The 15,682-nt window shown below is 42.4% G+C and overlaps 1 protein-coding gene across 8 annotated transcripts in view; it reads right to left on the reverse strand.

Moving 5' to 3' along the window:
* Positions 1 to 15,682, reverse strand: part of WASF1 (WASP family member 1) — a 227,533-nt gene that overhangs the window by 84,799 nt on the left and 127,052 nt on the right. Inside the window, exons 2-3 of one of the 8 annotated variants that reach the window (XM_075063890.1) lie at positions 8,748 to 8,798; positions 7,476 to 7,572 (exon numbers count right to left, since the gene is read on the reverse strand). The exons of 3 other annotated variants lie outside the window; for them this stretch is intronic. The gene's annotated coding sequence lies outside the window, so the exon portion shown is untranslated. Of the gene's footprint in view, positions 1 to 3,447; positions 3,479 to 7,475; positions 7,573 to 8,420; positions 8,472 to 8,747; positions 8,799 to 15,682 lie in introns of those variants that run through there. 4 more of the 8 variants (XM_032774675.2, XM_075063892.1, XM_032774677.2 and 1 more) reach the window with 4 other exon arrangements.

The following is a 15,682-nucleotide window of genomic DNA, read 5'->3' on the forward strand; positions in this document are numbered from 1 at the left end:
GATGTGTAACTTGTTTGTACCTGTGTATAAGAATGCATCCCTGGGGCTGTGTCTTTGTCCGGCCGAGGGGGCAGTGGAAAGTCCCGCCACTGACTGAGCTGAGTCCATTGCCAAAGGGCACTTTCTCTTAGTATGCCCTGAATCAGACTAAGAAATCTACTGGGAACTATCATTGTGTCCAATACGGCAATAAACCTGGCTGACGGGCCTTCATACTTACTAGACTCTGTGGACATTGGGGGTTCTCTTCGGGTCTGCTGTGTCAGCTATCTTCGAAGAGATGGGACAGCACACAGAGGGAACACACGCACGCAGCCGAGTGATATCAACATTGAACAGAGCAGAGCATCACACTGGTAGCATCCGACAACACCCTGACTTACGTAAGCGTTCTGTTCCAGAATGCCTTGCATAACTCAAATTTTGTGTAAGTTGGAAAAGTGTATACCCAACCGTTACACAAACAACAAGAAAAAAAATTAAAATAAAATAATACTCGCATTTCTAGCTTACGGAACTTTTTCCGTAAGTGCAGATTTGCGTAAATTGGGTTTGCGTAACCCAGGGATTGTCTGTAGAGGTAAAATTCAGTATGGAAAGAAACTTCATCTTCAAACTTCCGAAAGAATAACTAGTAAAAATTTATATATAAAAGAAAGTTGACAGCTCTCACTGTTCATGGATATAAAGGAGGCAAAAAAAAATCTGTAAATCTGTTAATCATTGATATCAAGTGGATTATTTTCTCTGTCTTTTTTATGTATTAATATTTAATTGTCCAGTCAAGGTATGACTGAATGTTATATAATTTTTCCCCACTGATTTTACACCAGTGATGAAATAATGTGATTAAATTAAATATATCTATATCGATATATCTATATCTATATATAGCAAACTTCAGCCCTCAGATGGTTAGTTGATAGGTTTCTTATAAATGTCTAAAAAGGGACAAAGAATCCTGTGGCATCTTATAGACTAACAGACTATAAGGTGCCACAGGACTCTTTGTCGCTTTTTACAGATCCAGACTAATACGGTTACCCCTCTGATACTTATAAATGTGTAACAACAAGAATAATAAAATGCTATTAAAGTCTATGTTATGTAACTTTTAGCAGTTAGCTAAACATTTTTAAATAATAACGGAACCTGTCAGTATATTTAATGGAACTGGATTGTCTAAAGGGTTTACATGATAAAACTCATTTTACAAAGGACGACTGATATTTGGATAAACTTGTCAGACACTGGCTCTGTCCAAGAGAAATTAAAAAACAATAATTTAATTAAAAAAAATTGGGGATTGATCTTTTATTCATTGGACACCCAGAATGCCCGCTGAAGTTTTGCATTCACAAGGAATGCAGGATCAAGCTCTGTGAGTGCACAATGAAAGAGGAGCTCCCCCTTCTCTGGGCCTGATCCAAAGCCCACTGAAGTCCATGGGAGTCTTTCCATTGACTTCAATGATCTTTGAACTATCTCCTGCAAAAACACACGCACCATCTTCTAACTTATACTTTTAGCATATAATGTGAAATACTTGTATTATATTTACAAATACCTAAGGACCAAACGTGGGACCCAGTCCTCCAAGCCCTCCATGTTTAACACTCCCAATGAAGCTCTGCAAGTAAAGTACTTGCAGGTTTAGACTCTTCATTGTCAAAATCTGGGAGAATTACTCGGATTGTGTTAGTTTTGTACAATAACTACTTTACATTAAAAAACCCAACAGAATAATTCGCTCTAACTCTGGATCCCCTTCTCCTCCACACCAAAATAAAATAAAATAAAATAAATTGGTTTTATAGGTTTCCTATTCATAACTAAATTGTAGGGAAACTTTTCCTCTTTATTGTTGGTTAATACTTTGCTTCAACAATAATAAATTAGGCCTGGTTTTCATACATTTTTATGCGTATAGATCTTTCTAAGAACTAAGGCACTGTGTTAGTACTTTATTCAATTTATATTTCTTTTTCTTCATACTTATCTTATGTATAGAGACATATGACAGTCCTCCTGTGCCCAAAGCCAATCCATATACACAGGAACCCAAGAGTTCAACAATAATGGGCTAGACCCCCAAAATTAATGGGATTGGTTTAAAAAAAATCATGATTTTTACACAAATAAATTTGGAGTTCTTTTACTTTACCTTCTGTTTTTTGAGAACTTGGGATGAACTAATTTCATACTTTCAAGCTTTTCTCTACAACCATGAGGGCTAGTTTTTTTATTTTTAAATAACAGTTGAGATCCTCACACAATCACATGAACCTATAAAGCTTTAAGTTGGCAATGCTGTATGGTTAACCAAAACTGTGTTGTCTATGCACCAAGCCTTAGTGGAAGGTGTCTGTCTGGGGTCAAATTTTACCTTGCAGGTGTTGTTCCCAGACACCAAAGAAAGACAAGCCAAGCCATCAGGAACGAAGTTTAACAAGGCCACAACTTTATTAAGTAACACATCTGGGAACTAGCCAGCAATAACTCACCCGTCCTGCCCAGGATAATCTAGCAGCGAAGGGAAAATTCCTTTGCAGCCGCAAAAAGATGACTAGACATAATGCCTGCAACAAGGCCTCAAAACCCAATCCTTCTCTGATCCCCAAGGGTGTTTTACTTCCTGGGAGGCGGAAGACTTTATAAGGCCCTCCCCTTGGGGCTTATAGTCAACAGGCTCCCCTCCCTTCATCAACCCCATGAGGAAGTAGAAGGCCATGAGGAAGGGAAGGGTGTGTGTACAATCCTTAAAGGGGCAAAGGGTTTTCTTTTCTACATCAGCTCACACAAAGCCTCTCACCTCTGAGGCTATGGGTGAGGCAGGGGGTAGTACAGGTCTACATGAGGATTATGTGGAACTGATTTAATCCCATGTTCTTTATAGAGACCTGGTGCACAGGTCTCTCACCAATGCCAGTATGCAAAGGGAGTGGGACCAGGTTCTGCCTCCTCCCCACTCCATTTGGAGTAGTGTTTACCCTAAAAGGGAGCAAACCCTGAGCTTCCTCAAATACAGAGACTGGAATTGTGACTGACCCTTATATGGGATGCCTGGAGAAAGGAGGCTCCTTGAAAACTCCTTTGCCACCTTCATATTGCATAAAGGCTAGTCACAATGTGATACTTATGTATTGAGTTAATAGTCTTGGTGCTATGCTTTCATTACAATAGCCATTAAATCCTGACAGATGTCACCAGATATTTTTAAGCAGTGAAAATGCTTTGGATCTGATTTTTCCTTGTTTAATTCCTACCCCAATGTATGATAGCACTGGTGAAAAAAGTGAACACGTTTTTAAAACCAATTTAATGACATTTGAATGAACTACCTTTGAAAAGTCAGATAGTTACTTAATCCACTATATTACACGCAGGCACAGATGCATCCTCTGTCCTCAAAGCCTTCAGCAGCTAATTTTTCTTCCTCATTCTTACCTTTTTCAAATGCCTCTGGCAGCTGCAGAGGAACCTACCTGTGGCACTTCTGCCCTGTACATGCACTACATCTCCGGTAGGAGCAACACTCTTAAAATGACAAGGATTATGTCAGTTTCATTCTGCTCCTAATGCTGAAGGAACACTTTGGGGAGCACCCCAGCTCATTGCTTTATAAAGCTTTTTTGGATAGTCTGAGAGTTGCCAACATATAAAACCTAAAGTCTCTTCTATGAAAATAGGGTGTGTATGGAATTTTTAGGAATCTCCCCCTCCCACAACACCCGCCGTTTAGCAAAAGAAATACAACTTTTTACCAAAAATTGCAAGTTAATTTAACTTTCAAAATATTCATACAGATGGGGGCCACCATTCTGAAGAGCGCCCTGCCCTGCCCTGCATGTGACCTTGCGCACATCACACGTGCAATGTCACACAGGTGGGGGCAGGGTGGCGCACTCTTCAAAATGGCATTCACCATCTGAAACTGGACAAAACCACATCTTGTTTTGTCTTATATTGGACCCAGGACAAACTTTAAAAAAGCAGGACTGTCCAGCTTAAAAACGGACAAATGCCTTGCCTATCATGAGCACGGGCACAGGTATTATTTTCCCTTGCAGAACTGGCCTACAGAATTCTTTCATAAGTGTAAGGAGTATGGGAAAATGTTAAACTGCTGCAATGTTGTGACAAATGTAAACCCCAATTGTCAGGAAATAGGTCACATTTCCTATTAGGGACAGTCAGACAGAAAGAGTGGAAGGATGGCAAATGTACATATAACTGAGAAAAAAACCAAATGCTCCACCTTTGCTGCTGACTTGCTGCCCAAAACTAACTGGTATTTAATCTACATTTCAGTCTTAGTCTTGGAAAGCTCATAGAATCTTCCAGATCAAGAGGACTTTTAAAAAGTTACTTCTGATTAAGTTCCATTTGGGGACTATCAACCTCGATAGTATTTCCTTAATGTTAACAAAAGTCATGTATCTATATCCCTACGCAGTTTGCTGAAAAAGTAGCACTGAATGTTCTTGCTTTAACAGATTTAAATCAGACTTATATTTTCTTTAATACATTTTTGTGACTTAATATTGCCATGATTCTTGCTATCTATGTTTTAAAATACACAGTCCAGTAATGCCTTGTACATCCTCAATTTTCAATCAACTATTCTCTGACTGCTAGCAGAATGTTACATTTTAAAGTTTGTGACAGTCAAATTTATTATATAGATTAAAAAAAACCCAGCAATAGAGTACGTAACAGCAATTGTGCCTGCCTACACAGTCACGCACTACCAGTACCCAACTCATTGTTTTATAATGCATTTTGGGATACTCTGAAAGTTGCTAGCATATGAAATCCAAAGTTTCTTTTATGAAAACGGGGGGCGGGGAGAGGTGGTGGTGGAAGTTTTAGGAATCTACTCCCCTCCCCCCCCCAAAACACCCCAAAAGACTATATTTCTTTTACTGAACCATGGATAAAAATGTTTCACAAAAAAATGCAAGTTTTAGTGATTAACTTTCAAAATATTCTACTATACAAGTACTGAAGTAACACCCATGACATTACAGGAAACTTAGCTGCCATGGATTTATTGTGTAATGTTGATATCATAGCCTCAGATTTAGGGACAAATTCTGATATCTTGCCAGAACAGCTCTACAGCGGTAGCAACAAGATTTCAGAGAAGAATGCAAATGTGTAAACGCCTAATTATGGTGCTTAGTACCAAGCTATCACTGAAGTTTTATAATATTTATACTTTGGAGAAACCTGCATTATACTAGTCTACTCAAATTGGGTGTGTGTAATTTAGTAGTGTATTAATTACATTTAAAAGTTAAAATTATGTGTCTAACAAACCAGTACTGGGCTCATGTCCTATAACTGCATATTGCTTCAACTAGTGTTACTAGGAGATTTACACTTTAAATTCCTCTGCATGCAAGTGTATAAGCTTGAATAGAAACTGCTTCCCACCATGCTGCCTGTGGGGACTTGGGGTTTTCCAGACCACTGGATTAATGCTTACACAGATAAGGAGTAGCCCTCTCTTCCTAAGTATAAGTTAAACTTTTCCCTTCTGTGCAGACTTATTAGGAACTCTTATTGAGCACAAACTTCCAGTGGGAAGGACATGTGGAAGGTCAACTTTGCATCAACTTCACCTATACACCCGATCTCAGGACTACGAGGGGGATGGGCTTCTACAGTGTGAAGAATTCTGCAAGATGAAAAACTTTGCACTGGCCCTCTGTAAACAGTAAATGCTGAGATATGTGCTGAATGTCCTTCTTACCCTTGCTATTAGGATGGTGCATTCAGCAAAAAGCCTTCCAATTTTTTGTTAACACCACCTGCAAATGCTTCAGGTGAGATAAACAGCATCCACACTTTGCCAACATCCACACTTTTGTTATGTGGGAATGTTATTTGTTGCTGTTCTCTTAGATTATTTTCTGACTTGCAAGCCTAAATAGGGTTAAGATTTTTTAAAAATCCATAATTTAAGAGGTTTTTCTCTTTTCATTTCTAGATTTCTGTATCTTAAACGAGCAGCAAATGAATTTCAATTTGTTATGCAATAATTATTTTTAATCATATTGTATTCAAGTTCTGGTCTGCACCTACTTTTATGTTATCTACAATGTAAAACTGTTATTTGTGACTTTAAAAATTAATACTTTTTTTAATGCAGAAACAAAAATAACCAACTATCAGCTCCCAACAAACTTACCCATATTTAATTAACAAAGATGTATAGATTTACTTGGTGTCTATCTTGTTATTAGCTGTAATTTGTTTTTGTCTAAGAAAATAAGCTATTTTATGAGCCTATTCCTACAAAGACCTGTCACAGGCTGAAGCACTTATTACTGTCAATAGCAGAACTACTGAAGACAGTAAGGCACTAAGGGTATGTCTTCACTACCAGCCGGCTCAGTGGGCAGCAATCGATCCAGTGGGGATCGATTTATCGCATCTAGTCTAGAGGTGATAAATTGATCCCCAAGCACTCTCCCATCGACTCCTGTACTCCAGCTCGGAGAGAGGCTGAAGTAACATCCAGTAATATTCAGAGTTGACGGGGGAGCAGCAGCAGTTGACTCACCGTAGTGAAGACACCGTGGTAAGTACCTCTAAGTACGTCGACTTCAGCTATGTTATTCACATAGCTGAAGTTGCATAACTTAGATCGATCCCTCCTCCTCCAGTGTAGACCAGGCCTAAGCCTGTAGCATATCTGGCCCTTTGACATCTCCCCTAACTCCCGCATCACACATGACCCCCCCGTTTTTTTTTTCAATAAGCTAAGTTACATGTTGTATTAAATACCAGACGTAAATAGAAAGTAACACTTCAATTTTTAAAATTCATTTCCTTTCAATTAAATATTTTAAGCAAATTTTGAAATTAAAAATATGGATTTAGCTATTTTTCAGTAAAATAGTATGTAAAAATATTTCCCTAAAGGTAAAACACACCGAAGTTACAACAAACAGAATTCTTGATTTAAACCAAAGTAACTAAAATACATTCAAATAACAAGATATTCAAAATAGAATTAAAGAATAGCAAATGTTACATTGCACTATTTAACTGATATTTCATATTTTGTTATAATAATGCTTCTAGATATTTTTAATATGAACTTCTCTCCATTTCATATTTGCTGAAGGAATTTCTTTGCTGGCCCAAGATACATTAAGTGTACAAGATGATGAAAAGGTTAGAGACTCGATTAGCTAATATCATTATAAAGCTTCATGGCCAAACGAAAATATTAAAGGCAGAAAATGGTAAAACAATGTTTTTTTCAGATACCGAAGATATCACACTAAACTATAGTAGAAACACATAAAAGACCTTCCCCCTAATAGTTTACTACAGACAAAAGGGCTGGCTTCCAAAAATGGGCACAAGATTTAATTATATATTACTGTGGCAAGAATGAAAGAATTATTAAATTCATAATATGCCATGCATATATTAACACAAATATATAAGTCACATACCTAGAGACATATTGCACATATATGCCCAGTTTTATTGTTATGGTCTTAACCAAGAAGAATCTGATGGCTCCTTGTACTCATTCTTCTACTGAAGCTTCTGAATACGTAGCATAATTTTAAAAAGAGAATACATGCACAATTTTATCTGTATTTTATATCTATATAACTATGGTATAGCTTTGTATTAGATATATCATCTAAAATTACTACACATAACATATATAAACAGACCTCAAAAGACAGTTGCAGAGTTTTCTGGTAACACTACTAAAAATTCTTCAGATTATCCAGGGCTCATTATTTTTCTTCTGGAGAGCTCATTCAAAAAATCTGATTTCAAAACATTTTGGAAGTACCCTGGGTTCTAATTTAAGCACAGCCAAGAATTAATAAATTAATTTTTAATTACAAGTTCTTCTCCACCCCCAAAAGGCTAAAAATGGACTAACGATATATAACTTACTATGCCATTTGAAATAGCTTTTTAAGACATAGTGTTCATCTGATGATATTTTTTCCTCACAGCATTAATCTATTCTGTTAACAGTTTCTGCATACAGTATATCACACAAAAGCCCTATGATGGATCACAACAAAAGCTCTTTGTAATCTTGACAGAGATAGATAACTAATCCAGTGTTAATTTCAATTCAACATCTCTAAAGCCAGAAATAAAGCATAACTTCTGAGGTTTTATCAAATCGATCACAATATATTATCATTGATGAAATTACATGATAACCTTATCAAAGAATTAAATTCTATGAATTAAAACACACAACAGTTAAATACCATAGATATTCATCTACCACTTGAAGATAGCTATCTTTCAAATGCACGCACCAATTTTACAACTTGATTCTAAAAAAATTATCACAGAGACATAAGCCTGCCCTAAAATGGGTAGCGTGCTGCAGTAACAATAAATATTTAAAGAAAAAGTACCTGAACTTCGCAGCAGCTAAGAAATGTAATGTAACCCCAGACAAAACCTGGCTGGCTTAGAGAAGATATTCAGTTCCCACCTCCGCTACAGCATTAAACTTCACTGTTACTCAACGGTGTATCAACTTTTAGAATTCTACACACACAGAAAGCACAGTCAACCTAGTCAATCACAGAACTGTAGCACTATTAATCATACTGAACACCTCCAGTCATTGGATTGCTTTGAAATGGGCTGGCTCTTGCACAAAGGAATTAGAATTCAACACACAGTGTCTTGCCTTAACAACAGAGCTATCTTTACAAAGAAAACACAGAAGCACTCACCCCCAGTGACCAAAGACGTCCTTTTTTCCTCAGAAACGTGAAAGGAACCCCCTAAAGGCAGAATGATTAAGAAATAATTATTCCTTTGGTTCCAAGCCATAATTGCTAAATATTAAAATTATGACATAACAGAAATGAGGGAAATGAGTGGCTATGCTTGGGGTGGAGAGAAGAGGAGGGAGGGGGGAATAAGACACACAGTCTATCCAGCTCATTGCACTGACCTTACTGTTGAATCCAAGAAGGAAATTGGATGCTAATGAAATAATAAATAATGTCAGACACCTACAATAGAACTGAAGTCCAGCGTACAAAGGTTTGTGACTAGGAAACCTGACACAACATGGGAGCTAATTAGACAGTTGCTATATATTAATCCACAAGTGACATACAATTGTTTTAATTATTACAACCATAGCTTCAGACACATTTGACTAAACAGTAGACAGTGTCATAAAATTACTTTATAAAAGCTTTTTGTTGCTGGATAGTTTTAAGTTTCTTATGCAAAACACAAAAGTCGTAGCTTAACCAGATATTTGAAAAAGGTGATCAATCATTCTTTGCAATATTAAAATAAATCATAATTCTAAATAACAGCCTTTTAGTTTCCAAAGTAAGTTTTATATTAAGGTCCCAAAACAGACACTTTGAATTTTCTAAATATTTACAGGATTTTAATTTGATGATTACTGCTAACTTTTTTTCAGCTTTAAAGAAGAGTTCAGATATGTCACATATTGAGTCAGATGGGCAGTAATGATCAGCTCATTTTCACTAGCTGAGCTCCTGATTGTATATGGATTTCTTCCCTTGCAAACAACAAAATTCCTCAGAAAGCAGGCTTGTTGCACAAGCCTGCCAATATCCATAAATAACATGCTGCCTTGTCTACTGAAACCTTTTTTTCTCTATAATGGTGACCCACATTTTAGCGTTATTTAAAGTGCCTGTTTGAACAGTGTTCTGTTGAAAAAAAACGTTATCTACATTGACAGAAACGGTTGTTTACTTTCAAGCAAAGATGTTATTAAAAGCTCTGAAAAGACTTGCCTTTCCTAACTGTTCTTTGAGATGCGTTGCTCATGTCCATTCCATTGTAGGTGTGTGTGCTAGCCACATGCACTGGTGTCAGAAGTTTTTCCCTCAGTGGTATCCATAGGGGACTAGCTCTGGCACCCTCTGGAGTGGCACGCGTATGTGCTAGTATAAGGGGTGCCCCCGACTTCCCTCTCTCTCAGTTTTGTTGCCGGAACTCCGACAGAGGGGAAGGATGACAGTCATGGAATGGACATGAGCAACACATCTCGAAGAACAGCAGTTACGAAAGGTTACCATTTTTTCTTCTTCGTATGCTTGCTCACGTCCATTTCATTGTAGGTGACTCCCAAGCAGTACCATCGAAGGTGGGTAGGAGTTCATGGACGTGTCAATTGCAACACAGCTCTGCCAAATCCAGCATCATCTCTGGTTTTCTGGATAATGGCTTAATGCGTCGTGAATGTTTGTACCGAAGAGAAGGTGAGAAGTTGGTACTTTAAGTGAAAGCAGGTAATCCAGGATGGACTGCAGAGACGACTGGGTAGGGGGATATTCCGCTCTGACGCCCAGCAGGAGAAACACTTCCACTTTGCCAGGTAAGTTGCTCTGGTGGAGGGCTTTCTGCTGTCCAAGAGATCCTGCTGTACCTGACTAGAGCAGGCGTGTTCCTCTGGATTCAGCCATGTAGCATCCAAGTTGTGAAGTGGAGAGAGGCAAGATTCAGATGCAGGAGTCGACCATGACGTTGCAAGAGTAGGTCTGGGCAGCCCTATGGCCACTTCTGATCTGCAGCAGCCAGGTCCATGAGCATGCCGAACCAATGCTGATGAGGCCATGCTTGGGCGATCATAATGATCTGTGCCTTATCCTTCTTGATTTCTGAGAGACTTTGCTGATGAGCAGAATTGGTGGGAAGGCATACATCAGGTCTCCTGACCAAGACAGGAGAAAGGCATGGGATAGTGAGCCTCAGCTGAGGCCTTGGAGAGAACAAAACGGATAACAGTTTCTGTTCTGTCTGGTGGTGATCAAGTCCTCTCAGGGAGCTTCCTACTTCTGGAAAAGCATTCTGACAACCTTCAAGTGAAGGGACCACTCACGGTGAGAGAAGAACAACCCACTGAGGCAATCGGCTAGCGTGTTCCAGACGCTGAAAAGGTGCAAGGCTTTCAAGTGGATTGCATACTGGATGCAAAAGTCCCACAGATGGAGGGCCTCCTGGCACAGAGCCGACAATCGAGCTCCCCCCTGCCTGTTGACATAGAACATGGAGGCCATGTTGTCTGCCAACAGCTGCACCATCTGGCCGGACAGTTGGGGAAGGAAGACACCACAAGCCACACGGATGGCCCGGAGCTCCCTGTCGTTTATATGCAATGCGAACTCCTTTTGAAACCATAACTCTTGAGTCCACAGTGTACCGAGATGCACTCCCAACAGAGGTTGGACGCATCCGAAATCAGGGAGACCGTGGGTTGCGGGCTCACAAATGGCACACCTTCCACACCAGGATGGGGTCAGACCACTGCAGAGAGATAAGCACCTGTGGTGGGCTCGTGATAAGCTTGTCTAGGTGATGTCTGGCCGGAGAGTAGACCGACGCCAGTCACATCTGGAGAGGATGCAGCCTGAGTCTTGTATGTCAGAAAACGTACGTGCATGCTGCCATGTGCCCCAATAGCCTGAGATAGACCCAGGCCATGGTTAGCATATGGGCAGTGATACTGGCAATCAGATCTGACATTGCCCTGAACCTAGCCTCTGGCAGGAATGCTCTGGCTTGGATAGAGTCGAGCACCGCTCCGATAAACTCTATCCATTGGACCGGGATCAACATTGATTTTTGTTCATTTATCAACAGGCCCAGAGTTTGACAAGTGGCTTGTCACATCTCGACACTGCGCTGGACCTGGACCCTGGAGCAGCCCTTGATGAGCTAGTCGTCGAGATACAGGTAAATCTGGATACCACAACACCTGAGGTAGGCCGCCACCACCAACATGCATTTTGTAAACACCCCTGGCATTCTTGCTAGGCCAAAAGGGAGCAGAGCAAATTGGTAGTAGGCAGTCCCAACTACAAAACGTAGGAACCATCTGTGTCTATGAAATATTGATATATGAAAATAAGCATCTTTCAGACTGAGGGTGGCATAACCAGTCTCCCAGATCCAGGGAAGGAATGATGGAGGCTAAGACGACCATGCGGAACTTCTACTTCTTACTTGTTGAGGTTCTGCAGGTTGAGGATGGGACGTAGATCCCCCCTTGGCTTTTGGGATCAAAAATAGCAATGTAAAACCCTTTCTCCCTCAAGTGCAGAGAGACTTCCTCCACTGCTCACACCCACAGAAGGTCATGCACCTCCTAAGTGAGCAGATGCTCATGAGAAGGGTCCCTGAAGAGGGATTGGGAGAAAGGGTGTGAAGGGGGGATAGAAATAAACTGGAAGGTATAGCACCCTGCTACTGTGCTGAGGACTCACTGGTCCATTGTTATAGAGACCTAGGCAGAGAGGAAGGGGGACAAACAGTTGGAAAACAGCAGAGGAGCAGGATCCAGGACATCGGCTGGAAGATCGCCTTCAAGCGCACCCTCAAAATGCCTGCTTGTTACCCGGTTGGTTATGGGTGGAGCTCGAGAGAGTTGAGGGTGATGGCTGATGGCCTTGCTGGTGCTTATAGCCCTTGCACTTCTTGCGGAAGCACTCTGACTGAGGTTGGGTCCCAAACCTGTGGGGCTGTTGCAGCTTAAACTGTTTATTTGCCAGCCCCGGTGTGTAAAGGCCCAGGGAGCGTAAGGTAGCCCTAAAGTCTTTCAGGCCATGTAATTTATTGTTTGTTCTGAAAACAGTGCCAGGCCATTGAATGGGAGGTCCTGGATGGATTGTTGAACCTCCATCAATAGGCCTGATGACTGCAACCAGGATGCCCACCTCACAGAAATAGCCAAACCAGAGTCTGTCGCATCTGAGGCCACTTGGTGGGCAGTGAGGATAGCCAGGACTTCCTTCCCGGGCTCCTCTGGCAGTGAATCCGTAAACTTGACCATCGACTGCCAAATATTAAAATCATAATGGCCAACCGAGGCCTGATGGTTGGCCACTCTGATCTGGAGGCTAGACGTAGAATAAATTTTTCTTCCAAAATGATTGAGGCTCTTTGCCTCCTTGTTCTTAGGCGCTGATTCCAGTTAGCCCTGTCTATTGCGCTCACTGGTGCCAACACAACCTGCGAGCTTGGGGCAGGGTGGGTATAAAGATACTCATACCCCTTAGCAGGGACATAGTATTTTTTTTCTGCCTGCTTGGAGATGGGGGCAAGGAGATGAATGTCTGCCACAGAGCCTTAGTAATTTTCACCACTCCCTTGTGCACTGGCAATGCCACCTGGGAGGGGGCTGCTGCACTTAGCACATCGAACAGAGTCTCTAAGGGTTCCCGCCAGTTCCTCAACTTCCAGCCTCGGGTTTGAGGCAAACCTCTTTAAAAGCTCTTGGTGACCCCTTGCATCATCCTGGGGAACCGAGTGAGAGGGCCCCGCTATCGCCTCATCGGGCGAAGATGAGGAGGAGGCAGGTACAGGTGGGTCTGCCAACTCTGCCACTTCTGCTAGGGAAGCCTTAGCCAAGGTTGGCTGTCCCTGGGGAGCCTGCTCTGACTCCGTGTCCAAGTCAGGGGGTGGACGGGAGACTGTCACTGACCATCTTTCAGATGCCCCTGAAATGGGTGGGGAATCTCCAGGGGTTCCATAGTTCTCAGAGGGATGGACCCTGGCCCTAGGCCCATGCTGCCACTGGTGGACAGGGGGGAATGATGATGCTCCTGGTGGGCGACCTTGGCCTGCTGGCAGGGTCTCCTCCTCGCTGTCCAATCCCGAGGAGAGAGAGACTTGTCTGAGGGACCAGGATGGTACCAAGGCAGCTTCTCTACCCTAATCCCATTGGCTTGGGCCGCAGACCTCCACTGAAGACCTATACCGGGATGATGGCTCTCAGTGCCGCAACCCCAGTGACAGACGGTGGCATTTGGCAGATCAGTTACAGTACCCCAGTGATCAATGCCTCATGCTTACAGTGCGGTGCCACTCCATAAATTAGGAGCGGGAACGGGAGCAAGCAGATCAACATGGGAGAGACTGTCAATGTGCTCACGGAGAACTGTACCAGCAATCCGGCCGCCAGTGACAGGGCTCTGGGGACTGGCGTCTCGACCTTCTGGAATGATGCCATGAGCTGGGAGAGCGGCTTGGGCAACTCGACACCAGGGCTCTGGGGACCACTGCCAATCGACACCTAGAGCCTGAGGAACACTGCCTAGAGTCCAGGGACGAACGCCGGGAACTCTGGCAAGTAAGCCAACCCACGCCCAAGGGCTGGTGGTGCTGTTCAGACGAGCATTGATGGGGCACCCCATGCGGCAAGGAGTAGTGCTACACTGATGGAGACCGCTAGAAGGCATCCAAGGTAGGTTAACCCCTCGAATGGGGCACCTCAGCAGCTGGCGTGGGTGATACCAGAAGGGACGGTATGCCCTTAGCAGCCTGAAAGGCCTCTGGTGTGGACGGCACAACGAGGTGCCGAGTGCCTCTGCCACTTCTCGGGGTGGTGAGCGGGTCTTAAAGTAGGCTCAACAGCTCAGTTGGAGTCAGAGCCTGGCCACCATCCAGAGGGGAAGAGCTGCCCCACACGGGTCTTTGGTCTCCTCTGGCTCTCTCCTTCCCTTTACAGGATGTAGGAGAACACCCCCTCCCAGACTTTCTTTGCTTTTTAGGTGGAACTGGAGATGAGGATAGGTGCCAGTCAGAGGTCAGTGCTGTTGGCACGCTCTGCACTGAGGCCGCAGTGCTTGGAGCAGAGTCTGATCTCGTCAGCTCCAAGGTCGGTGCTAGGGCTGACTCCATAAGGAGCGGTTGGAGATGAATGCCCAGCTCCTGTCTGGTCCACGGCCTGAAGCTCTTGCAAATGCAACACTTTTCACTCATGTGGGTTTCCTTTAAACACTTCAGGCAGCTTGTGTGGGGATCACTGATTGGCATGGATTTTTTGCAACAGTCACAAGGCATGCCTCATCCCTAGGCTGAGTCCTGTATGGGTCTAACTAACTATTTCTAACTTAACACTAAAGGAAGTACTAACTATACAACTTTAAACAAATTCACTACTAGACACAATAGAGACAGCAAAACTTGCTGAAGCAAGGAGACGTTCCAACACCGTCACTGCAGTAAGAAGGAACTGAAGGAGCGGGGAGTCAGCAGCACCCCTTATACCGATGCATACACACGCCACTCCAGAGGGCGCCAGAGCCGGTCTCCTACGAATACCACTGAGGGAAAAACTTCAGGCACCGGTGCATGCGATGAACACTCACACCTACAATGGAACGGACATGAGCAACCACTCGAGAAAGAAACAGGTGATTTATATTATTTAAAAATAGGGATTGATCACTGATCCTTCAGTCCTTGCTAAGGCAAAACACCATGGTGAAGTCAATGAGGAATTTGACTGAATAAAGATTGAATATTTCATAGAAGTTAGAGAGGGAAGAGACCTGAAAGTTATCCAATCCATTTCCCTGGAAGTATAGGATTATTCTTGACAGTTTATTTTCTAGTGTTTTGTCCAGTCTATTTTTCAATGTCCTAAGTGACGGAGCTTCCAGCACTTCCTTAGGAAGTTTATTACAAATCTAGTACATCTCAGTAATAGGAAAGTGTTCCTGTTATTTAGCCTAAATTCTCTCTCTCTCTCTCTCTCGGTTTCTGCTCTTTCTTGGCTTTGTTCCTCTGTACTTCCATATTTCACACACAATTCTTCTTCTTTCTTATTGGTTACTACCTTCACATATTTCTAGGCTTGTTGTAATCGCCCCCCACTGCCATCAGCCACCTG

This window comes from Chelonoidis abingdonii, chromosome 3 (genome assembly GCF_003597395.2).
Source record: "Chelonoidis abingdonii isolate Lonesome George chromosome 3, CheloAbing_2.0, whole genome shotgun sequence".
NCBI classification, from domain to species: domain Eukaryota; kingdom Metazoa; phylum Chordata; order Testudines; family Testudinidae; genus Chelonoidis; species Chelonoidis abingdonii.